At 44.7% G+C, this 26,567-nt stretch overlaps 1 protein-coding gene across 2 annotated transcripts in view; it reads right to left on the bottom strand.

The window, feature by feature from the left end:
• The window catches only part of JCAD (junctional cadherin 5 associated), an 81,668-nt gene that overhangs the window by 33,217 nt on the left and 21,884 nt on the right, over positions 1-26,567 (bottom strand). The window contains exon 2 of one of the 2 annotated variants that reach the window (XM_027073729.2): positions 23,749-23,832. The gene's annotated coding sequence lies outside the window, so the exon portion shown is untranslated. Of the gene's footprint in view, positions 1-8,713; positions 8,857-23,748; positions 23,833-26,567 lie in introns of those variants that run through there. The other variant, XM_027073728.2, reaches the window with a different exon arrangement.

The raw sequence follows: 26,567 nt of genomic DNA, 5'->3' as shown, positions 1-26,567 counted from the left end.
AGACACATACTTTGCCCTTGAGAATCTTACTATCCTGCTGTACAGACAGCAGGAAAATAGGCAGAAGGGACCCTAACCCAGTCTCAAGGGGTCAAGGAAGCTTCTGGAAGGAAGACTGCTTCTAAGCCAAAAAATCCTCCACCTCAAGGTAGATCTGCACTGTAAGATCACCCTGTAAGTATGATTGTCCAGCCAGTTCATTTAAGAAATGTTTTCCTTCCCTACTTTGGTTCATTACCTTGTTCATCTAGGAAGAGGTATCAGGACAGTGCAGGTGCCTGGATAGATCTCAGGGAAGGAGGGGACTTTTGGCACCAGCTGGGCCAGGACACAAGAGACAAATGAGCTCACTTTAAATATTTATTTTTTTCATTCTGTGAATATCTAAATACCATTCACACAGATGAAACATTTAATATAAGAACAAACATGTTCAGAGAGAAAGCACACTTTATTTCATTTTATGCTCCCAGCAAACTTCCTAAGGTAGCTACGGATGTCTCCATTTTGCAGACAAGAATACTGAGGCTGAGGGCCTGAGCCTGTAAGCACAGATCGGAGGTTCAAACACAGGTCTGTCTAGCTTCAAAGCCCTCACTACTATTTTAGGCTTACCCATCTAAATTTCCTTCCTTGATGACAATAGAAGTTTCCTAATTTACCAAATACTGTATAAATATAAACAAGGAAAAATGAAAGGCATGGTGACATTAAAGTGCAAAACTAGGGGCGCCTGGGCGGCTCAGTTGGTTGAGCATCCGACTTCGGCTCAGGCCATGACCTCTCGGTCTGTGAGTTCAAGCCCCGCGTTGGGCTCTGGGCTGACAGCTCGGAGCCTGGAGCCTGTTTCAGATTCTCTGTCTCCCTCTGTCTGCCCCTCCCCCACTCACGCTCTGTCAAAAATAAATAAACATTAAAAACAAGTTTTTAAGTGCAAAACTATACTTAAAAGGAAAAAAAAATCTCCTTTCTTCTCTTGGGTTAAGATGGCTCTTCTACAGGATTCTTTCCCAGTACACACCAGGGCACACACACATATGTACATACGCACACACAGCCACAAGGCCTGATGCCTCACTTGACTGTAAGGTTTTGATGGCAGTGTTTGTATTAATTTTCAATGCCCAATAATAGGACTCATTCACACATAGATCACGTCATTGCTCTGTGACCTTCAGTAGCCCTCTTTGGTCATTTTTGGATTCAGGCTCCTACAGAGCTATCGTGAAACCTGTTGTGTGAATTGGAGAAGCAGACAAACTACAGCTATGGTAAATGGGAGAGGAGTGAGTAACCTCCAAGGGAAAAAAAAGCCACCTAAATTCTAAAAGAAAAACTATCGATCTAGAAATAGTCACTCTTATCTACAACACTGATAGAATTTGGGCTTCATCTGGGCAAGGGGAAACCACAAAAGCGTCTGGGCGAGCAGGGGAAAGTGTGCCTGACAATCAGTATGGTGGGAAAGTGGACAACTAAAGTGGTTAGAACACAGACAGACGTGCAGACGAGCAGTTATGTCTCTTCTCTTGTAACATGCAAGGCTGGTAGCAGAGGAGATGGGGGAAAAGGAGTAATACAAGTAATTTTCAAGAAAACAAGTGCAATGTCTTACTTGGTGACTAAGATAATGGTCATTTAAGAGAAATGCGGAAATCAGAAATAACTTATCAGTTGGAGAAGATGACAGGTAATTTGATTTTAATTTAGCCAACCCAGTCCCATAAATTTTTTTCTCCAAATCATTTTTGAGTGGATTTTCATCAGATTATTTGTCCTGTCCAAAAAACCGGAATGAGACCACTTAAAGTAATCTTATTTTGTGGTAGATTTCGAAGTTCTATTCAATATTAGCCATTAGCATTTAAGCAGAGAGCTGTCCACCCCTTCATTGTAGGGATGAATTTCTGTTTCTCCACGTTGTTCAATATGTATCTGTTGTGTTGAATTGAGCCTGAGACACTGCACAAAAGAAGGGAAAATCTTTGGGCTTCAGTCTTCTCTGAAGGTTCTTCGGGGTCCTTCTCGCTCTAGAAATCTGTCTGTCTCTCTAGCCTATTCACCCTTGTGATGAGCAGCATGTGTTTCTAAGTCAGCTGGCCACAGTAAAAAGGGTACAGCTTGTGGCCATGACACGGAACAAAGCTAAATAGGTCACACGAAGACAGAACCTCTGACCTTGGCCCCATTAGCACCCATAGAGGCCAACCAAGAGAGCTGAGCAAAATGGTCACACACGAAGAAGAGGAAGAGGAGAGGGTGGGGGCTGAGGCCATGGAGTACACCATCCAGCAACTCTCCACCCAGGGGTCCCGGAGGGCAGGTGTTGCACACTTATTCCAACGTAGGTTGGTCAGGACACTTGTTTTACACTGAATGTGCTAGGCACTGGGCTGCACTAAAGAACATAAAGACACAAGGCCAGCCAACACCCTCCCTTGCAGATGCAATGGTCTAGGTTGTAGTATGTCGATTAGGGGCTCATCACCAGGATAGACGTTGGCAAATGGATGTTATTTCATAACAGGTACCAATTCCTCCTCCCTCTACAGCCTTAAAAATAAAAATAGTTTTTGTTCTCGTATTTACAGTTGTAAGGCTCCCCACGACAATGAAATAAAACTATTAATAAGCTCATGAGATCAACCAAAACTCTTCTTCCTTTTAAAATTTGCCTAGAACATGCACTGAAAATAAAGGAAAAAGACAAATACCCAATTAAAAATGTAAAACAAATTGGGACACCTGGGTGGCTCAGTCGGTTAAGTGTCCGACTTCGGCTCAGGTCATGATCTCACGGCTTGTGAGTTCGAGCCCTGCGTCGGGCTCTGTGCTGACAGCTCGGAGCCTGGAGCCTGCTTTGGATTCTGTGTCTCCTTCTCTCTCTCTCTGCCCCTCCCCCACTTGTGCTCTGCCTCTATCAAAAATAAATAAATGTAAAAAAAAATTTTTTTTAATGTAAAACAAATGATCACTCTCACCAGTAATCAAAGATACGTAAATTAAACCCAAATGCCATTATTCACTGGTCAAATTATCAAAGTTTCCAGAAGGCAGTATTTGTTGGTACGGGCATGGTAAGCTGTAAGGGTTCTCCTATTTGTGGGGGCGTATGAATGGGGAGGGGGGAAGTATCTGTGTGTAAATGGGTATTTCCTTTCTTAAAAGTGATATGTTATAAAATCTTCAAAAACCTGAAACTCTAATAATCTCATTTCCTGGGATCCATCCTAATGAAATAATCAGAGATACCCACAAAATCTTCTATAAAGAGACTTACCCAAGTTTCAATTATGATGACAAAAAAATTAGACCAAATAAATGTCCACTTGAGATATGGCTAAAAAAACAAAACAAAACCCTGATGCATCCACACAGTAGACTAGAATATGTACACACATGTATAAAATTATGTTTTCAGATATACAATGGCACAGGGAAATGCTCATGGTACCATGTTAAACAGAAAAATAGGATACAAACCCTACATTCAGTGCAATAGCAATTTCACACACACACACACACACACACACACACACACACACACACACACGAGAAAAATCACCAAAAGCAAACACATCAAAATGTCAACAGTGGTGTTTTATTCTGGTTTGCTTTTTTTTTTAATGTTCTTATTTATATTTTACTGTATTTTACAGTGACCTGTCATGAAATGCATTTGGTAGAGCCATATGAAGTAACGCCATTTTCAAGGAAAAAATGGCCACATGCTGACACTTTCATGTACTTTAACTTGATATGATCTCACCATCAGAAAAAAAAAAACAAAACTTAGGGGTGCCTGGCTGGCTCAGTCAGTAGAGCATGTGACTCTTGATCCTGGGCTTGTTGAGTTCGAGCCGCACGTTAGGGGTAGGGTTTACTTAATTGATAGATGGATAGATGGACAGATAGAAAGAAAAACAATTAAGAACAGTTTCTTAGGTAGGATTAGGAAAATGTATCTGTGAAAATATATTACGTATTTGGAAGGCTCAATGAAAAGAAACACCGAAGAAAAAAATAAATGAGCAATAAATTACATAAGGTTCTAAGGGTCTAGTATATGGCACATGGGTCTTATCTGCTACAGAGTTTCTTAACCTGTTTCCAGGAAGCCTAAAGTTACATGTTCTGCTGATAAAAATCTAATACAAGATTACAAAACAGCATTCTAAAGGTCTTGATTAGACATTGTTACTCTTCTAGAAAACCTAAAACTTCTCAGTTGTGTTCACTGACATTCCATATTTAAGATGTAATTAGTCCCTCAAGTTGTTGGCAGTTCACTGTAAATACTTCTTCCACTGACAACTTTTCAGTCTAATGTTATGATTAATATATAACAAAGTACTTTCTTTAAACAAGAGGTAAATAGCTAAGACCTAACAGCAGGATGAAGCACGTTGCTAACTGACACATGGATATTTACTGCTTTCTATGTACTTTTTTATGAACAATAGGATTGCCATTTCTCTCTTCCATCTCAGTGAAAGAAAGAACTCAACAGTTTCAGTGTAAACTCTGGCGCGGTGAAGTGCTCACACGCTGTTGTTACCATACCACAATACTGTGATGACCAGCTCTTGTCGGGGCACTCAAGTTGTTAAAATCTTCTCCACATAAAAAGCATATTTAATCTGTGAAGTAATAATTTCAGTATGGCAACCATTCCTGAGTTAAGTTTCTTTAGGGTGACAAAAAAAAAAAAAAGGAGGTGGAAAACTTGGGTCTCAGATCAAAAGGACTTCTGGAATGCTAATCTTGCTGGGTTGGGTCGGTGTTAAGGCACTGATTCCAAAACAGAGAGAGACAAGGGAAACAAAGTACCAAATGTTATGCACTTTATTTTTTTCATAAATATTATCTCTTCTAACTTCTTTTTTGTCTTTTCCCCCAAGACCTGAGTGAACACACACACACACACACACACACACACACACACACACGCGCTCCCGTCTTCTCTTTCACCTCTACGTTTGGTCACACAATTATTGCTTTGGTGACCCCACCCCCTTTTTATGAGACCCTAAGTACCTCATTAACATTTCTGAAAGATTAGTGGTCATTAAGAAAAGGAGTGAAATTGGATAAGATTTTTTAAATCTTCTGGAATTTCTGGCTATTTGCGAAAATAACCATAAAACTTACAATAGACTAGAATTTAATCCCACTACCAACATGCATGTCAAACTCCACATGTAAAGATTCCTGGAATGGTCTATTAAACTTAGAACACACTAGTTTTCTTTGAAAATATCTTGAGAACAAAAGAGCCAAGGTTTTATAATAATGTTAAAGTTTAAATCATTTCATAAAACTTGTAAATTATTTTCTAATTGCAAAAGTCATGTAAAGTTATTCTAGAAGTAAACGCTGCAAAATTCAGTGTTGAAGAAAAAAGTAAGAGTTCCCAGTAACCCCACTGTGCCAAGAGATAACCACCAACAGTTCGGTTTCTATCTCTCCTATTCTTTGTATACATGCAGTTGCTTTCTCACTCTCTTTTTTTTTTTTCTTCTTCGAAATGTATCTTGGTGACTCTTCATTCTTTCATTTACGTACAGAAGAAACAAGCTTATAGGTAAGCTACAGACAGATCACCAACAAGCAGCAACTTACAAGGATATTTCATGGTCTAATAATTAATCTTTACTAGTTTAGCCTGCCTGTGCCCAAATATATTATCTACAGAAAGTTTTTGGAGAATATATTTAAAGAAAGTAAAGGTAACAGTCCAAATTCTAAACAAGATACCACAAATTTAAATCAAGATAACTGACATTTCAGTACCAGGGCAGTTCCTGTATTTTTTACATGAATGTTAGTGGTTAAAGGATATATCAAAGTACTGGAGACCCATCTGCCCCCCCCCCCCCCGCCCCGCCCCAGGCTGCTGGCCTTACCAAGTAAGTGTCCCTCAGCACTCCTTAAGTTGGTAAGCTCTTGGAACAAAACACAGCAGCAAGGTTTTAATGAGTGAGAGAACCCTTCCCATCCAAAAGGTGAAAAACAACATCTGTTACCAAAAAAGTAAGTAAATAAATAAATAAAAAGAAACAGCGGTAATGGGATCAACGATAGACCTAAAGGATTTCAGAGGCATAGTCTTCGCTTATCAAAATCAAAACCACAACAGAACAATTGTTTCAACGCAACACTCTGTGTTCTAAACTCTCTCTAGATTAATTAGCGTGAAATCCCGCCAAGCTCATTAAGGGAGAAATTCTGGACTCCTACAGCACGACTGGTGTTTACTGTCCTCCCAAACTACAGGACTCTCCAACAAGGACAATGGGAACTTGGCGGAACCACAGACTTCTGGGCTGTCTTTACTGATAGCATTTCTAGTTTATTTTTAAGCTGCATTTAAAAAAAATTATAGTCCAAGGATCTTTTCAGATTTGGGTGTTTTTTTTTTTTAAATGAAAAACTGGTCCTTATTTACTCTCCTTGTGTACCTCCAATCTCCAGTTACATTTTATAGCTATTGAACAATAATCCATATGCCTCTGGAGTCTGTGACGACTCAGATGCGTTATTAGCTAACTCTGATTAGCTTGTCAAGTCCTCCAGAGCATGTGAACACTCGGGCACTTTAAGTTATATCCCAAGGAGGTAGAAAGACAAAAAAATTTTGGTTTGTTTTTTTTCTTCTTTTTTTTCCTGGCACAGGCTTTCTCCGCCCACCCAATCCCCTTAAATCTCTTGGGCCTGCCAAGGGCCTGACCTTCCATTCTCTGGAGCACAGGGTGAAGTTTGCCAGGAGGAAGGCCGAGCAGATTAAGGCCTCTGTTCAACAAATATTTGCTCACCCACTCTTGTGGGAGTGAAAACTGTTTGCTACAAGTTGCCTCCCCAGAGTAATAGTTAGGGACCTGCAGGATGCCTGTTTAGTTGGTGGCTAAGAATTAGACACCTAATAGCAAGGTAAATAGAAAGTTCAAACCCACACAACATTATGAAAAACCACATGAATTTACCAAATTCCCAATTTCACATGAAAACCATCACAATTCTCCTGAAATAGAATCCGCATATGAGTTCCAAAACACTATACACGCTTGCCTTGCCAAAGGGCCATAATCCAGTCATCTTAACTTCTAAAACTGCCTGACTCAAGGCACTGTTTTCCTGAAGTTTTACCTGCATAGCCTGTGACCACTCAGTTTTGAATACTGAGTCTGCCATTTTTGTCTAAGTATTTCAGGCAGCCCGACCCCTCCCACCCCATCTTCCAACCCTCATCTCAAATCCCTAGGATGTCTGTTCTTTGCAAATCTGAAAAGACAAAAAGCCAGAGAAGGAAGACCTGAAGATGCAACACACACACACACACACACACACACACACACACACACACACCCTTGAAATTGTGTGGTCCACATTACTCCATCCGTCTCCCTAAGACAGGCCAGGCAACTAGACTAAGGGAGGGAGAGGTGAGCATGGGGGTAGAGGGAGGAGATGCCGGGGATGGCCCTGAGGGTGGCAGGGTGTATGTGTTGGGAGGGGGAAAGGGAGGGTGATCTGCCTAAGCTAATTCCCCAAAGTCCTCTGCTCCTAGAGAGCACGGATGAGCAAGGAACGGGGCATGACCAGGTCGCGCTGGCGAGGAGTTCTCATTTTTCTTTTTTTCCAGTAGTGAAATCACAGCTCCTTTCTCAAAACCCCAGAGGAACCCAAGGGGGCTGGGCTGCTACCTCCAGTAACAAGGACCAAGAGCGGTGCTGAACCTCACTGCGGTCAGGGCATCTAGGCAAACCCGGGCATTCTAGGGTGAACTGATGGCGACGGGGGTGGGGTGGGGGTACTCAGGGGATCCAAGTGCGAAGACCCGGCGCAGGCAGGCAGGCTCCAGATCCCATAAACGAGCTGATTAACGAGATTTACAGCACTCTCAGGCGGGGCTCTTTCCTTTCTCCCACCCTTTCTCTCCCCCCCTCCACCCCCAACTTAACCACCAGCAGCCGGGGAGGCCCGGCAGCCCCGGGCAGTTGCTGGGAAGCAGCGGCGATTAGCGCCCTAATCCCGGGTCCTGACCCGGCAAAGCGGTGGGCGCGCAAGGCCGGGCGGAGACCCGAGCAGGGAGCGCCGGGCGCAGCAACGAGCTCCCAACGTCCCGCGGGCAGGTCCGGACTGCCGGGGGGAGGGGGGGGGGGGCGGTGGGTGGCGGGTAGGGGACCACCGTGGGAACCGGGGACCTCGGAGACTCTGAGCAGCGGCTGTCAGTTCCTGGGGTGCTGTCCGCGAAGTCGGGGCGCGCAGGCGAAAGAGCGGGCTGGCCGGAGCCGGGCCGGCGGGGAGGACGCCGAGAGCCGAGGCAGCGACCCCCGCCGTTCCGGGCCCTCCCCGCGAAAAGGGCCGAGCGAGCGCTAACGCAAGCCGCGGCCCTCGGCGCGGGACCCGCGAGTCCCGCACCCGGGCTGGGCACCTGAGGGGCGCGGACGCCCCCTCCCAGCAAAAGCGAACGCTCCCTCACCCCGAGGCTGCGGGCGTGCGGCCCGCGGCGGCCGGGCCGGGCACCGTGTGGGACACCCGGGGCGGGGGTGCGGACGCCCCCAACGCCGGGGGAGGCTCGCACCGGAGCAACGTCCGGGCTGGAGAAGTTGGGGGCGCGCGCGGGAGGCTGGGGGCGAGGCCCGCGTAGCGCCGTGGGAACGGGCCAAATGGGCGGCGGGAGTCAGGAGGGGCGAGACACACCGGGACTTACCGAGCGGCTCCCTCATGCTGCCCCGCGCCGCCGCCGCCGCCGCCGCCGCCGCTCGGGCCGGCCGGGGACCAGCGCGACCCGCCCCGCTTGCAGCCGCCGCGGCGGAGCATGCCCGGAGCCGCCGCCGCCCGCCCCACCCACCGCCCGGCCTCGCCCCGCCTATATCTCCTCCCACCGCCCGGCCTCGCCCCGCCCACATCCCCGCCCACCGCCCGGCTTCGCCCCGCCCACATCCCCGCCCCGCCCGCTAGGCGGCCTCCAGGCTCTGGCTCTCTCAGCGGGAGGGCGGCACCCGAGTAGGGAGCCTAGCTCACCCGCCTCGGGTGGGCCCTGCGTGGGTGGGTCTCCCCAGAGGTACAGGTGACTGGACCTTCTCTCTTTTTCCCTGTCACTTAGGTTTGAGCGGCTTCAACACTGTGCGAATGTCCACACACACACACACACACACACACACACACATACATACAAAACAAAAATATTCGTATACAGATGCACACACTCATATATAATTACGCAAAGATGCATATAAACACACCCATATGCAGTCACACACAGATGCATACAAACACCCTCATTCGGTCACAGGCAAACCCACACACATATACACACATATACACACTCACACAAAGACACACATAAAACACAGACACACACAAACACCCATACACACGCACTTTCAGAAAAACACAATCATGGAAGGTGTGAGGAGCAGTAAATAATGCCGGGGACAACAGCTTAGTGCTTGGGATTTCCTCGTTTAAAAAAAGACCTCTAAGAGCCTTAGCTATAGGCTGGAGACTTAGAGGCCAGTTAGTTTATCCTCTCTTGTGATAGATGAGGAAACTGAGGCTAGGAGTAGGATTTGCCTAAAGGCAAGAGTAAGGAGGAGGTCAGAGGGAGAGTTCAGAGCAGAATGAACAATTATTCGTAGCCCACTCCACGTTTCCCTGGCAGCAGTGATTAGACCACTGCCAGGTCCACTCAGGGGCAAAAGTCCTTGTACTTTGGAGAGTAGAGAAAAGACATGAAGCGTTCAAGTTTGCTGATGAGTTGGAGAGAGAGAGAGGGTGTTGGCTAAGTCAAGTCCAAGGGGCAAACATGGATGGCAGAGCAGACTGGAATCCCTGCAGAATTTTTAGGAAACCTCTTAGCCACACCGTGGATTTAGTGTCAGAACAGCATTAACACATGAAGCTGTTTGCACTGTCACCATGGGCGACCCTGGTCCGAGGATTGTTTTCTTTTGATCCTCACTACCGGGACTGGGGCTCAGGGAGGCACACAGAAGTTGCAGAATCAGGCCAAAGACCCTTGCCCTTAACGCTGACTATGGAAGAGTATATAGGCCAAGAGAGCAAAAGAGCTAAACACACTGGAAAAGAGAAACAATCAAATCCGATGCTGTGTGTGTGTGTGCGTTATCTACCGCACATCAAGCATACCGGGGAGACGGTGCAGACAGGGCAGCGTGATGAGGTGCTCAAGGAAGAAGGTGTGGATCCCGATTTGGGGTACTTCTGCCACTTTCTAGATGTGTTATTTTACTTCTGTCCACTTCAATTTCCTCTCTAACAAAATGGGGATAATGACAGTGTTCACCTCCTAGGAAATGAGAATTGAAGGAGGTAAGTAAGGCCTTTTGAGCACTCAGCATAGTCCTGGCACATAGTGAAAATGTAGAAAGTGGCAGCCCCTACCATGGAAAGTTCTGTGGGCTGGAGCCGGCAGGGGAGGCATTCTGGGAGGGCACCCTGGAGGACAGGTGGGTTGTGTCTAGGCAGAGGCAAAGGGTATCATCTCCAGGCTGGAGGAGTTAAGATGAGAAAAAAAGACAATGAATCGCAGCGGCTTTTCTGGAAAATCGTAATCATACACAGTGGTGACATTACTTCTTGCCATAAACACATCTTTCAGGGACAGAGTGCTTCAGTGACATACAATTCCCATTTGTCCTCAATTTGTCAAATCAATGAAATAACTTCTTCTTCTTGTGGAATGCCTATACGTGCCCAGCACTATGCAGACACATATGGAGCTCAATATTCCTGCGAGATCATTTATCAGCCTGAAAACTGATTAGAACAATGTTATATTGTTGGGTTTCTGGGTCACCCCCGCAGAAGTTTTATAATGTCACTGAAATGCTATATAGTTGCAGTAGAGAAAACACGGAAGCAATACCAGCAACTAGGCTAAACATACCTAAATAAAGTTTAATAAGAAATTGTGTCTCAGCAGAAAGGTTGGTAAAGGCAGATTTCATTAGAGGAAGGTAATGAGATTGAGATACTGTATATTCTGAAGAAGATGATGGTGCAATTTCAAAGATTTTTGTGGTTTCTGAGCACTGGCTCTTTATCATGACAACCTCATTTCAAGATGTTTTGCTTCCCTCTTTCTCCAGCACTGATGTGTCACCAGCCCTGTTCTATTGCTTCCCAACCATGACTAAGGCCATTTCAAATGAACAAGCAAATGAAAACATGAGGATAGAAGGTGGTGGAGGGGCTGGAGAATGAGGAGAAGGATGGAGATTTTTTCAAAAGATTTGAAAATAGAAAAATGAAGAAGGAGGTAAGGTTGAAAAGATACATGAGTACGAGTAGGTAGTTGTCTGAGTTACAAAGGGGAGGGTGGTGCTTCCCCAGATGAGGATGAAAGTTTGAGGTCCATCCGTTGGGCAATTTGCCACACTGGTGACAGGGGCATGGACACGAGGTGGTGGACAGGATATGTGAGAAGCCAGCTGTACATACGCATGTATGCATATGTTGGCGGTTATGATTTTAGAGGAAAGGAAATTTCTTCGTAAGTCAGGATTTTGTCGCTCAGAAACCACCTGTGTAAGTTTTATTTTGACTGTAAGAAGAGTCACGTTCCTTCTCATTGCCACCCACCCCACTTCTGTGCAACTTCAGTCACTTGTTCCTACCTACTTGATTCGGGGAGGTTTAAACACAGGACAAAAATATCTATCTGCTGCTTATGGGATATGTGATATAAAATATGATTGAAAACAACTTTGAGCGTGATGCTGTTAGAAACCCAGCACCGGCTAGGGAACGTGAGCCAGATTCCAGCCCCGGGTGCCCAAATGTCTCCGCCTTTCTCTGAGTCCTGGAGAAGGGATTTCACAGACTCAGGAAGGAACTTGGATTATTGAGTCATCAGGGCAGATGTGCGATGACCAGAGAAAGAATGCTTAATGGCCTCTTAAGAAAAAAAATGAAAAAAAAAAAAAAAACAAACAAAAAAAACCCTTGTTTCTTTAACTCCTTGCCTTTTCAAGGACCTAGAATAACCCTCTTCCCTCCTTGCTTTAGGGCTCTTTTGTGATGACCTAATATACGGTTTCCTTTCGTTGACTTAGATATTCTTTGATGTTTTTCTGAGTTTGAAAAACACTACCAGTTCTCATTTTTTAAAGATTAATGTCCTTGATAAAATCTTGAATCCTTCTCGTTGGCTTGTACTAAAAGTCAGACAATAAGTATTATACAAAAACTACAAAAGGTTTTATGTCAACAAGTGCTAATAAACCTTATATATTTTTTAGATACTGACATGGTCTATATTAATTCAGAGGCTATTCTGCATAATTATTTTTAGCCCTAAACTGGAAATCTGTTTCTCAAACTGCATTCCATGGACCACCTAATTTCAGATTAATGTTGGGTTTGACTGGAAGCCGAATATCTGGTCCTCATCCACGTCGGACACAATCAGAATTTCTAATTACTGCGGTTGGGACCCAGGAATCTGTACTCTTAAAGTGAATGTCCAGTAAAGGTCCAGATGATTCTTACACAAATAAAATTTGAGAAGCAAGAATAGAGCACAAGAAATAGAAAGAGTGTATCAAAACCTAACAGAATGATAGGCACGGCTCAGGTCATGATCTCACGGTTCGTGAGTTCGAGCCCCGCGTCGGGCTCTGTACTGGCAGCTCAGAGCCTAGAGACTGCTTCAAATTCTATGTCTCCCTCTCTCTCTGCTCCTCCCTGGCTCATGCTCTGTCTCTCTCTCCTTCAAAAATAAATAAAAACATTTTTAAAAAATTAAAAAAAAAAACAAAATACAGTAGTCATCACCATCATTGTATGATGGTGAGGAATGGTACAGCGATGCCCCCTGTGAATAAAATGCAATAGATGTTTGTTAACTGTTGACTTAGAAGATTTGGCATCAACCCAGACAGAAAATTGACAATCCTGGGGATTAAGAGAAGAATAACAAATATTTTTAATCATATACCTTCACTCTAAGGAGAGTGAATCTGCATGGTTATTGCATAAGAAAAATCATTTTTAATCATTTGCTATCTCTTTGTTGGCTTTTTTCCTCCATGAGGCTACACATTAATGGGAAACAGCCTAGCTCTGCCTCTCTCCCAAGCCCTGTCGCCACCCTAGCAAAGGGTTCTGTTTACTAGTGGTTGACAGAACATTCCACGCATCCCCCTGCCTGCAGTCTGCGATTCTTTCCCAGATTCATTAAGGAAACCTTGTTTTCCTGTCCTCCAGGGAGTGACAGTGGCTGGCTGGGATCCCACTGGTAGAAGGGAGATGCACACGTGACTTCAAAAAGACAGTGACGTGGCCGACAACAGAGTAGTCCAGACATGGGCAGCCCTGAGCTGCCTCTCTTGCCATCACATACCAGCTAATCAGGGATCAACTAAAAACAACTCTAGCATTTTCTTTAACCCATACAACTTCTTGGGGCGCCTGGGTGGCTCAGTCGGTTAAGCGTCCCACTTCGGCTCAGGTCAGGATCTCATGGTCCCTGATCTCAAGCCCCGCGTCAGGCTCTGTGCTGACAGCTCAGAGCCTGGAGCCTGCTTCGGATTCTGTGTCTCCCTCTCTCTCTCTCTGCTCCTCCCCCACTCATGCTCTGTCTCTCTCTCAAAAATAAATAAACATTAAAAAAAAAACATACGACTTCTTATTAAAAAATGGGAACTATGTGAACAAAAAGGATACAAGTTGGTTACCAACATTCATTGAAAAAAAATGCAATGCTTCCATTGGGGGAGAGAATGACATATTGGCCTCTTATTAAGTTGGCAATGGCTAGCAACACAAAAAGGACACCGACTTGGGGGGGAGAAGTGTGAACTACCTTTCATTTAATGTTTCTTTTCTTTTCTTTTTTTTTTTTTTTTAGTTTATTTGTTTAATTTGAGAGTGAGAGAGCACACACAAGAGCGTGCAGGAGGGCAGAGAGAGAGGGAGAGAGAGAATCCCAAGCACCGTCAGCACAGAGCCCAACACGTGCCTCGAAGTCACAAACAGCAAGATCATGACCTGAGCCGAAATCAAGAGTTGGATGCTAAACCTGACTGAGCCACCCAGGCGCCCTCATTTAATATTTCTTATGTGCCAGGTACTTGCTAGGTCTTGACTTGTTGTCTTTCACGTACATAAGGGCAGCATTTGTTACCAGGGTGCTCTGATTTTGAAGAAGTGCTCCTAGTTGAGTGTTGAAGATATCGGAAATCTCCCATATAAGAAAGCTTTCTATGTCTTGCTTGAACAAGCTTGCTTGTTCGCCTCTGTGAAACTTCTCTAGCATCTTGTTTAAGCTCTTGGTACAGCATTGATCGTGGCATGCCTTGCATTTGCTTCATCAACCCATGTGTTTAGTTCAGCTACTAGGTTCTGAGTTCCTAAGTGGAAGGGATTGTCCCCTTCCACTAGGATCATCCCCATCCTAACTGTGTTTTCTTCACCCTTCTGCTTGTCTATTTGGCATCTATCAATCACAGTACAGGGCCAACCTGATGGCCATGGTTGTTTACAACCCCCTGGTGATGTAGAGCCCATCCTCTAAACCACCTCCTTATCTACCTGTCACACACCAAGTCAGTGTCTTCCCTGACCTAATCATCCCAGGTAGCCCCTTTCCTCTCCACCTGCCTCAAAACCTACTAGAGTTATTCAAACCAGCGGACCCTCCGCTGATTCCCCAGCCCTGCCTTGCCTTTTGCACAGAGACCTCAGTAAAGGCTGTGGTCTGTGCTTTTCTCTTGCTTCTTTCTGCCTCCTGATGGACACTGGTGCTTCCCCCTGTGGTCCAGCATGGCGTGCCATGCCTGTTTCTAGGGGAACAGTGAGTAACTTGAAACTTTTCTTTCATTTGTTTTGAGAGAGCATGCATGTGAGTGGTGGGGCGGGGGGAGGTTGGTCAGAGAGAGAGGGAGACAGAGGACCCAAAGTAGGCTCTGGAGCTGACAGCAGAGAGCCCAATGCAGGGCTTGAACTCACGAACCACAGATCATGACCTGAGCCGAAGTCAGATGCTCAACCGACTGAGCCACCTAGGTGCCCGGGAACTTTTCTTCCAATGGTACTTACATCTTCAGGTTGTCACTCAGTCACCTTTATAAATTAAGACCCAGGTACAAATCAGTCCCGCTGTTTACCCCAACTGAGCACCATACCTTTGGCAGCTAGATGAAACAGCTATCTGTTGAATTGAATTGGTGAGTACCTCGGAAATGAAGAGTGATCATTTAAACTCACACTGTGCAAATACAAAGTTGTAAATCCTCGCCATACGAATGGGGTCAAAACACTTAGGTGAGGGCTAAGGGTTACCACAGGAAAAATGGCTAGCCAGCACTTTGAGAAAAGGGCTAGGTTTTCTTGAATTATTTCTGTCTGTGTTAAATCTGTTTGGAGTTTTGCTTTTGCTTTTTCCGTGTTCTGTCTTAAAAACAGCTTACTCTCCTCAAACTCTGTTGATGAGCCTTTCAAGTACCTGGGTGACATAGAGATCAGGCAGATTGCATGCTATTTGTGTCTTTGGTGTAATCCAACAGAAATTAAATTTTCTAAAAGCAGGCAATATACAACATGCAAATAAGAGAGGGCAAAGGGAATAATCAGTAGTTTGTAGGAAGGCAACAAACAGACATGAAACATAATTCAGGGAAAAGAAAATAAATTGACGGAAGCCAGCCTTACATCAACAGTAGTTAAAAAGTAGCCCAGTGTCTCATTTGGCTAGAACGTTGGTTAGCAAGTTCCAGAATAGTTACTGCCGTGTTTCTTTTGTAACCCACCCTCCCCTGATAACCGGGTTCATTTTTCCCCAGTCTTTGCTGATAAGGCCCCGCAAGACTCTCCATTCCTGCAAGTGCCATCACTGGGGCCTCTCCTGCATGGGGACCAGGAGCACATTTTCTTGGTGAGAGGCCGAACTGAGTGCCTTTCTCAAGATGGCAGGAACTGCATGTACTTTCTAGTTTTCTCAAACTAGTGAATGTATTCATTCTTTGTCTAAACATTTTTATAGTCTTCCCTATAGTTCTTGATGCCTGGAATGTGCATCAGACCTTTAGCTGAAACCACCAAATACCTGAAGGTTACCATAACTAACCAGTCACAGATGTAATATTAAATCCAGTCCTATTCTCCCCCCTTCTCTATACAGCATACACTGGAGCTATAATATTATACATTCTTGGAACAGATGATATTCATAAACACAACGACTATCCTTTCCAGAGAGCACTGCCTTATCCGTGGTCAAGGGCCACCTGCTTATTTTATCGGGGGCCACCTGTTTACCAGTAGGCGTGCCTACTTATGAGGTTATGATGGATTTTGTATGTTGAAGGATTCATTTAAAATGTAGAAGAACATTCCTAGTTATGAATTCTTCACGGCTACCCCTCAGTAAATTGTTCCGTTTTATTTATTTATTTATCTATCTATCTATCTATCTATCTATCTATCTATCCAGCTGTCCTAATGAACCGTAGTATGAACAGGGCACTAACACGGGGGGGAATGGGAATGTTGGCAGACCGAACAGCGTGAGGACAAAATAATGTTGAAGTGGTTGCAGGATGGTAAGTCTGATTTTCAGTCATTTGATGTAAAATCATAGGGTCTTCATAACTACGTTTAAAGGAATGTATTTAAATGTTAAAAGACAGGGGCACCTGGGTGGCTCAGTTGGTTGAGTGGCCGACGCTTGATTTTGGCTCAGGTCATGATCTCACGGTTTGTGAGTTCGAGCCCCACATCGGGCTCTGTGCTGATGGTGCAGAGCCTGCTTGGGATTCTCTCTGGCCCTCTCTCTCTAAAAGTAAATAACAAAATTTGAAAAGAATATTTTAAAAAGTTAGAAGACAGGTAGATATTCTTAGAGGCAGATTTGAAACGCTAATATAAAGACAGTAAGAAGGATCCCCACAGACACCAATATATCTTTGCTTTGGGAAAACAGAATGCTCTCTTCTTTCGCAGAAAGGCGGATGCCATGAAACCTCTTTAAGTTCACAGCTAACTCCCGCTGCTGAGTTACGTCTATTTATTTAACACTCCCATTTTCCAGGTTACGTGCTATGTTTTGTACTCCTTGCTATGGCAGACACTATTTCTACTAACATCTCCAAATAAGTGTGTGCCTTCTGCAGCCTTCCTATGTGCACGAAGGCCTCCTTCATCACCCCAGATTGTGAGTTTCTTAATGGCCAGATACCTGATGACGACTGCCATTCACAACATAAACCACTAAGCTTGGAAATGTCATCGTCCGAATCTGTTGAAGTATGAATTGGTGAAGTTATGGGCTGTTTGGAAAAGAACAGGTGGTTAGCTGTCATTGGCCAGAAACATAGAGGCGGGGCCCAGAAACCTGCCTTAAAACAAGTTCCCTGATTCTAATGAGCACCAAAGTTTGCGAGCCACAGCTTGTGACCTAGCCTGATATTAACCTGCTACTACTCACAGTCATCCTGTACCACCTCTTGGCTGGCTCTGTAGGTCTCATTAACTGCAAAAGGACCGGCTGCCCCCCTGGGGGAGCTGAATGCATTCCCAGTAAAGGTGCCTCCCAATTCCCCTGCTTGTCAGGAGGTACCAAAACCTGAAGGAGGAAATACTTGGGCTCCAGAGTCAGACAGACTTGGGTTGGATGCACATGTTGCTGTTTATGAATTGTGCACCTTTAGGGAAATCAGTTCTCTGAGCCTCAGTTTCTTTATGTGATACAGAGCACGGTCTTGCTATGAGGATTAAATGAGGTATTTAGTGAGCGTCCTCAGTACAGAGTCAACATTCCATAAATGTTAGCTGGTCTCATGCTGCCCTCTTCATCGGGTTCACAGGAGAATGAATGAGAGAAACACAGAGCACCTGGCACATCGTAGCACTCTGCAAATGACAGCTATTAGTATCGTCAGTTTCTGGCCACTAAATATAACTTATGAGCACAGCTCCTTCATTTGTTGAGAGCCAAGGGAGGAAACTATTTCTAAATTCATTTGCTTTTTATAGGAAAAATGTTACAGAGATACTAGATGATTAACAAATTTTAAGAGAGACTGTTCCACTTAGCCTTTTGGATGGAAAGCCAGATTGGTATTTCTTTCCTTCCTCCCTTCTCTCCAGACGAGAAAGTGGTATTGCAGAGAGCATGTGTATTTTAAGGTTAGACGTCCTCAAAGTGGGGTGCCTGGCTGGCTCAGCCCGTTAAGCACCTGACTCTTGATTTTGGCTCGGGTCATGATCTCACAGTTCGTAAGATTGAACCCCGAGGTTAGGCTCTGTGCTGACAGCACGGAGCCTTCCTAGCATTCTCTGTCTCCCTCTCTGTCTGCCCATCTGCTGCTTGCATGCTCCCTCTCTCTCTCTCAAAATAAATAAATAAACTTCTATAAAAAAAGAAGTCCTTAAAGCTATTGAAATATCATAAAGAATTTAGTTAAGATAGTGTGTAAAGCAGGATATTTAGAGTACCTTCATTTTTCCAGGGAGCCCAGATATCACAGGATTCCAAGAGAACACTTTAATAAAAGGACTCTTACTTAATGTAAAATGTGAAGTCTCCGAGCTTAATCTGAGCATATGGCTCTGTGTGTGTGTGTAAGTGTGTATAGGGCAGTAAAAGAACTAGCTTTTAGGATTTAGAAGACCAGTTTTGGCCCAGTGACGAGAGGATGAATAAATGTGTTAGAAATCTTGACAAAAATACTGTGGACAAAATAGCCATCTGATACTAAACCAAGTATATCCTCTGAAGCCTACACGAGCGGGATACATTTACATGACTCTTCCTTTGGATATTAACACATGTCGTACCTGTGGCTGGGACATTACTTCACCGCCTTTCACCCCTTTCTTCCAAATTGAACGGGAGGGCGCCAAGCAGGCAACCGGCCAAGGTGGAAGTAAGGCAACCATATTATAAGCCCACTGAAACTTCCAGTGATTTCAAGATGAAATACTCTGATGTATCTGGGGCCAAATTCTCCAGCCTAAATATCCAGAGGAGTCAGCCTGGCTATCAGCGCCTGGCTTTTCCCACATTCCCAGGTGGACAATCTTTCTCTTCATGTATGAGTGGGTCATGGCAGGGGTAGCTCTGGTGTGTATATGGCTCTGCATCTGCCCAAACAACCCACGGCAACGGTTGCCAGGGAAAGACAATATCTGCAGCTGTGTGCTCACCTCCAGCTGCCAGCGATCCCCACGTGGATGAGGAATCCAAAAGGGGTGTTGGAATCCTCTGAGCAGGGTTGTGGAGGAGGAAGGTCATAGAGCATGTGTTACCCACGGCATGCCGACCATTCCCTTTACTGTATCCATCACATCCCAACACATGATGCTTCTCATATGTGAAGCAAAGCAAAAACTTGCTTGGAAGACAGACCCTCCCCCCACCCCCTGCCCCACTCCTTTCCATTTCTCACCTCAAACTAGCTCTTAAAGGCTCTAATGACTTTATTCAAATTCTGGCTGCACAAACGGGAACTCTGTGTAGACTTCGAGGCACCACCATATTCTTCCCTGGGGAGAAAGGTCTTGGAATCCAGAATGGAATGGGTTAGGGTTGTCCTAATCTCTGAAGGAAATAAATGTGCTTTGGAAATGGAGGACCTAATGCAATGCTATGAAAAAAGCCCACATGTGACAGACTCTGTTATGTGTTGCCTTCAATATGTTTTTAGTAGGATTCTTGAGGAACAACATGCTCTTCTCATTAGACCTGTTAGTCCGGTGTCATTTCACACAGCTTTGTCTCAACTCCCTGGAATGGCCTAATTGATTTCACATTCCTGTCAGTACCGATGACACTGGGTAGTTTCTATGTAATAATTGAGCTGATGGCCAGCCAAGGAGACAGAGTACCCAAGGCTTGCTACGACTTTGTTGGATTTTTGAAGCTAAGTGGTACGCCTAACCCCCTCCAGGAACTTATATTCATTCTAGAGTGGAAGAAAACCCTCGCATAAAATGAAGCCAGTGTCACGTCAGAAATGCCAAACACCAAGCACTGACAGATGCCAGCCTGTCAGAATCATGCCATCAGATTATGGAGCAGCCCAGTGGAAAAATCGGGAGTGGGTAGGAGGTGGGGGAAGGTAGTCAAAAATCGGGGCAGTTGTGTTTTGCTTTACTAACGCGTGCTCGGGGGGAAGCAAGTCCCTTGGAAGAACTGGGGTAAAAAGCAACGAAGCTATCATGCCCTTGTGTGTGCTCTGTTCTCCACAGGCTGCCACCACTGTATCCTCATTATAACACTTTGTCCCAAGCACTGCCATTTGTTCTGAATCTTCTCGACCGAGATGACAAATGGAGTTAGCCTGATGCTTCCTGGGGCATACGTGGTTTCACTTCCAATTTATAAATATGGTTCACACAGGACTTTTGGAGCACTGGGTGCCTACCCAGAAATCTGACAAGAGTTCCTTCTTTCTAGAGATAGAATGCCAATGCCTTGATTCAGTCAAAAGAGCTACACTGTACAGGTGTTTGTTGATTGCGGAAACCACAGCCTGAGCTGAGTTTCAAAGCATCATCCTCTGAGACTGTGGATCTCATGCAGCCAGATGTGGAAACAGGGGTTCACGTTTCCCTGTTCACGTTCATCCCTGAGCGGATGCATCCCAGGGCTGTCTGGCTATCCCTTCTCGAATTTTGCAGTGCAATTGTGAAGGGCTATCTGTGTGCAGGTAGGACAATATAAGGACACACGTGTGGTCCTGGGCAGCATGGCATTGTGAATGACCAGAGTCTGTATTAGAAGGGACCGAGGGAAGGCCTGTTATCCTCAACTTCACAGTAATAGAAGTCAGCATGAGAGCAAAGCCATCATGCTTGTCAAGGGTAGAAGGGAACAAAAGACATACTCTAAGCTGGTGAGAACCAGCTGGGAAGGCTGAATTGCTCAGGCCCATGTTTTATTCATGTTAAAAGGGTTTCTCAGGGAGAGGGGAAGGCACATTCCCCAGCAGAACTTGCTTGCCCAGAAAGGCAGGCAAATACACGGACATGTATTTGATTGAACTTGAAAAAATCTAAGAAGACATTTGGAATTGTGGAGAATATTAACAAGGCAGCTGCAAGCCAGCCGGAATTGTCCAGTGAAACCTGCCTCCCAGAGTCAGAGCTTCTAGTCTTCTCTGTGACAAGGTGACACCCGGGGTGTGGCTTCTTTCACAAACCCTGAGCAGAAGATGGTGTATGGAATCGGGCTGCCCTCAGCAGGGAATTGAACAGAAGACATGTACCTTTCTTTTCACCATGTTATCCATTGTTAAGCGTTATAATTCAATAGCATTAAGTACATTCACAATGGTACACAGCCACCACCACTGTCCATTTCCAAAGCGTCTTCATCATCCCGAACCCTATACCTATTAAACAGTAAGTCCCCACTCATCATCCCATTCAGCGTCTGATACCCTCTTATTCTATGTTCTGTCTTTAAATGTACCTATTCTAGGTGCTTCACAGAAGTGGACTCCTATAACACTCCCCATTCTGTGACTGGCTCATGTCACTTCCCATAAAGTTTTCAAGATTCCACGTTGGAGCATGTGCCAGAATTTCATTCCTTTTTAAGGCTGAACAATAGTCCACTGGGTGTTGAGACTACCACTCATCTCTCAATGGACATGGGTTGTCCCACTTTTTAACGGTTGTGAATAAGGCTGCTGGGAACACTGGTGCAGAAATAGCTGTCTGGGTGGGTCAGTTGGTTGAGCGGCAGACTTCGGCTCCGGTCATGATCTTACAGCTCGTGGGTTCGAGCCCCATGTCTCGCTCTGTGCTGACAGCTCGGAGCCTAGAGCCTGCTTTGGATTCTGTGTTTCTGCCTCTCTCTGCCCCTCCCCCACTCATGATCTGTCTCTCTCTCAAAAATAAGTAAACATTAAAAAAAAATAGAAATAGCTGTCTGAGTCCCTGCTTTCAATTTTTTTTCAGTATGTACCCATGGGCGGAGCTACAGATTGCACGGTAACTCTATGTTTAACTTTCTGAGGAACTCCCAAACTATTTTCCACATTGGCTGAACCATTTCACAACCCCACCGGCAATAAACGGGGGTTCCAATTTCCCGCTACCATTGCCAACACTTGTTATTTTTTTTATTTTCTTTTTTAAAAATAGCCACCGTAATGGGTGCAGAGCAGTATCTCATTGGGGTTTTCATTTGCATTCCATACTCTTAATAATTTGGTCACTGAGACAGGTATGGCTTGTCCTTTGAAATTTCAGAAGCTCGCCCTGGTCAACGAAATAGTGTCTGTGTGCAGCCTGTTTCCTGACAAATCTCAGAGCAGCTCGGCAGGGATTCCATCGTGTAACTGTCACAACCACATAGCACACAGAGACTGATTGCAATTGTAGAAAGGCAAACATCTGAATCAAGAAAGACACTTTGCAATCCCAGTGGGCTGGATGAAGGGTTTCTTTTTTTAATACCGTGGCTTCAGAGACCTGCCATTTAGTGCAAACCAGGCAAATCACCCATCAAGCCTGTGAAGATAGTTGAAATAGATTCTCTAATGGCTGAAAAGCTAGACAAATGGTGATCATTCAGGGTTTTCTGCTTTTTGAGGGAAGAGCTGATTGCTCTGACCCGACAGCAAGACCCATAAATTATACCTGTGATAATTGGAAAGAGCTGTATGTGGACCGATCAGTCAGAGAAGTTGCTTCTCAGGTGATTGGCCGATGGCAGCAGGCCCCTTTATACTCCTACATAAAAAGGCCACAGGACAATCGTGCATTCCTCTTTTGAACTAGATATATCAGAGCCTTTCTCCTTGGTGACCCTCAGGATGACGGCACACCCCTGATGGGGGACCAATGGGAGAACACCCAGGAGAGAAAGGTGTGGCCAGTACTCTTAAATACACCTTGGTAATGGGTGGTGAGATGTCCTGGTCATCTCTTTGACATGCCCCCGAAGCCGGCAACTGTATTGGGTGTGGTGGAGAGGGTGGTAAGAGCTCCTCAAATCTGGCTCCCGGCTCTAGTTGTCAGGCTCTGGTGAGGCTCCTCCATTCAACACCAGTGAAAGTGCTGGTGATGCTGGTCTAGGGATCTGACTTCGTTACTAGGTCAAGTAAGTATAGGAGCTTCTGGCTCACTGGCAGCAAACAGAAAGGTACACGTGAACTTTAGAGTGAGGGAGATATTACTGTTCTAAGTGGGGCTCTTTGAGTTTCTAAAGAGGGAAATTACCAAGAGAAACAATCTGATTGGTTTACTTAATCACCATCATCTCTGGGTGGAGTGTTTGTTTTGTTTTGTTTTGTTTTTCCAAACCTTCTGGATTTCTGGCCATGGATTTGGCTGACCTTGTGTCAGCTCATTGACCTGGTTCCCATTGGCTGTGATGGGGATAGGGGTTTGGGCGCTGGAGGGCTAGGTCAAATGATACACAGCATGGCTGCTCCCATTCAAACACTTGAGGGCAGTGGGCAGGAGGGTTTCTGGAGTATCACACCTATGCTCATATTAACTCTGCACTTATGAAAACCAAACACTAGGACTTCACATTTGTCTCCCCTGCCTAAAACTTGGAACGGTTTCTTGAGATTATGAGAATATGTTATAGAAAGAATTTAGCTCAGGTCTTACTTGCACAATTATTCCCAATTATTATTCATCATTTGTTTAATTTTTCAAACATCCCTGTCCTGAAGAATGAACAAGAGTAAAAATAATATCCATACAAATCTCTTGGCAGTAAATAAAATCTATAGGAGGGTTCCCTTAATGAGTTACCTGTGTTGAGGAGTTGAGATGTCTTTGGAATGAGTCCAGATCAAACTGATCCTCTTACTGTCCAGTGGTTCCATCTAATTGTCACTGAGTGAAAAAAAAAAAAAAATCTTGTTTTCTTTTTGGAATTCTCATCTTGGAAGAACCACCAAGTTTCTAAGCATCACTTCTGTCTTCTTGAAGATCCAGTGTTGTTTCCCCTTCTCCCCCTCCCCTGGTCTCATCTTCAAAGGGCATCCACTTCAAATGGTGCCCTCCAGTCAGTTCCTGGGGCTGGAAGCTTGGAATCCTCTTCAGCCCCTCCCTCCTCACCTCTTCTTCCCTAACAGACAGTCACCACTTTGTGTCCTTTGGACCTGTCCCTTTCGTCAACAATGTGCTGTCTGGGGCTTTGCCATTGACCTTCTTCTACTCCCTCAGATTTCCCACATAAAGCCTGGAGAACAATCTGACATAAATCGAATGCCGATCATCACCCTACTCCCGTTTGTGAACCTGTGGTAAAGCCTCTGTCGAATTCAAATCCTACATCACCCGCTTCCTATATTAAATTCCTAATCCAATGCTTCCTGGTTTATCAACCCTCTCTCCTGGGTAGGACGGCCCCACCTCTGACCACCCTCAGTCCACTGTGCTAGGCCCACTCTCCTCTCTCCCTTTCTACAGGCCAAGGCTTCTTCTGGAATGCTCCCCATCATCATCGCTCTGCGGTCCCCCTTTGATTACAATTCCAGCAGCAATGCCCAGGTCTGCACACACTGAGGCTTTCCTTTAACTCTCTCCTCTGGCTCAGCCCATATCTTCTTGTCTGTGGCGTCTGTTGCCCAGCTGTTTCCCTAAGCTCCTCTCCCACCAGACAGGACTCTGTAGGCTTACGGAAAGAGGAAAACAAATTCTCTTTTCACCGGTGCAGTCCTGCTTTAAAGTTGTATCACGCATTGTTCGTAATCCAACTTCCCTGAAGAACAATAGAATGTATCCTCACTGCGGCCCAAACCTCCTTACTGCTGACCACCCATAGTTCCCCAGGTGAAGGCAGGGATCGAACTCACGAACAGCGAGATCATGACCCGAGCCAAAGTCGGATGCTCAACCGACTGAACCAGACACCCCTATTTTGACATTTTATACATCAGTCAGGCATCTTTTTTTGGTTTAAGATGACAAAAACCCAGTTTGAACTAGCATTGCCATTATCAGGGATGTAGTTGGATCACGGGGTTGAAGAAAAGGTAGACAAACAAGTTGGGTAGGTTAAGGCATGGAGTTGAACCAGAACCTGGGATTCAAATGCCAGCAGGTACCATGGTAGTACCAGTGTTCCTCTAACTAGAAAAGAGACCAGTATCACAGAAGCACATCCCTGAAAAGATGGCACACAGCCGCTGTGTAGCAGCTCCTGGAATCAGCAGACCCTTGTTCGCAAGCTCTATCTAGTAATATCACCTCAAGCATTGCCTGCAATTCTGTTGCAACAAAATGTTCTTTTAGTTTTCAGGGATATCATATGTGTGCATGGCGAGGATTTGGCGGATGTATCAAATTTATTTGCTACAATTTCCACGTGGCCACATTTGTTTAAATGTTACACCTTTGAAGTCAAAGTCTAATTGTGTTTTTGCCTTTTTCTTAGAAACGAATAATTCTTAATATATATATTTATACATCTCACACATAATGGTGATGATAGAAACCTTTAAAAGTTCCATGAGCAGATGGTAGTTTTAGAACAAAACAGATCCATTAGCTGTCAAATGCAGCTTCCTGAAGGATGAAAAATAGAGTCAGTTCTCAGGTACTGCTAAGAAAAGCTCTCACTTACTCTAATCCCTTAGGATACGGATTCTTTTGTAAAAATTTTGCTATGGGACGACTATGACAATTTGCTCTTAAGGAATGTCACAAAATGCAAAAAAAAAAAAAAGGCTTTTGATCAAATGGTCTGAAACTTAATTCAATATGTGTTTTAAAAGATGATGCAGTTGATTCCAGACCAATTCCAGGTGCACATTTCCAGGGGTCTCCAGAAATGCATAGTTTTCCTGTCCCCATTTGTAGAAATGTTTTCTCTCTTATAGTAAGCATAAGAAGGAGGGGAAAAAATAATCTCCTATTTTACAAAAGTAGAGTTTTCTAAAATTGGTGAAACCTTCAGAAGTGATTACAGATGAAGCAAATTACTTGTCTAGGGTCCGATAATGGTTTAGAGGTAGACCAGCTGGAAACCAAGCATTCTCTCTGTTGCCTTCCCACCACCTCCACCCAATGCTGAGCAAGCATTTTCGAAAGGATCATTTCTATAAATAGTCCCTCATATTAGATTTTCTGCAGATATCTGTGTATGTGGATCTACTGAATGATTTGATAAAAGATTCTCAGACAACATTTTACATGACCACAAACAGCTGTCAAGATTTCAAATATATTTATTTATGGGCATCTCGCTCTACTCAACAGAAACAAAATACAGGGCTACAGACAGCCAAGAGAGCTTTAATTTAATAGTTAAATCTAGGGGTCCCTGGGTGGCTCAGTTGGTTAAGCATCCGACTTCCGCTCAGGTCATGATCTCAGTTCATGAGTTTGAGCCCCTGTCATGCTCTGTGCTGACAGCTCAGAGCCTGGAGCCTGTTTCAGATTCTGTGTCTCCCTCTTTCTCTGCCCCTCCCCCACTCGCAATCTCTCTCTCTCTCTCTCTCTCTCTCTTTCTCAAAAATAAACATTAAAATTTTTTTAATTTAATAACTAAAGCTCAAATATCTATTTGCCAAGCCATCCAATCTGTGTTTAAATGACTCAATCCATAATTTTACATGGGAACC

The sequence above is a fragment of the Acinonyx jubatus genome, chromosome B4, assembly GCF_027475565.1.
Source record: "Acinonyx jubatus isolate Ajub_Pintada_27869175 chromosome B4, VMU_Ajub_asm_v1.0, whole genome shotgun sequence".
Classification (NCBI taxonomy): domain Eukaryota; kingdom Metazoa; phylum Chordata; class Mammalia; order Carnivora; family Felidae; genus Acinonyx; species Acinonyx jubatus.
The sequence above is the reverse complement of the archived record's forward strand: the minus strand, read 5'-3'. Positions and strand labels throughout refer to the sequence as shown.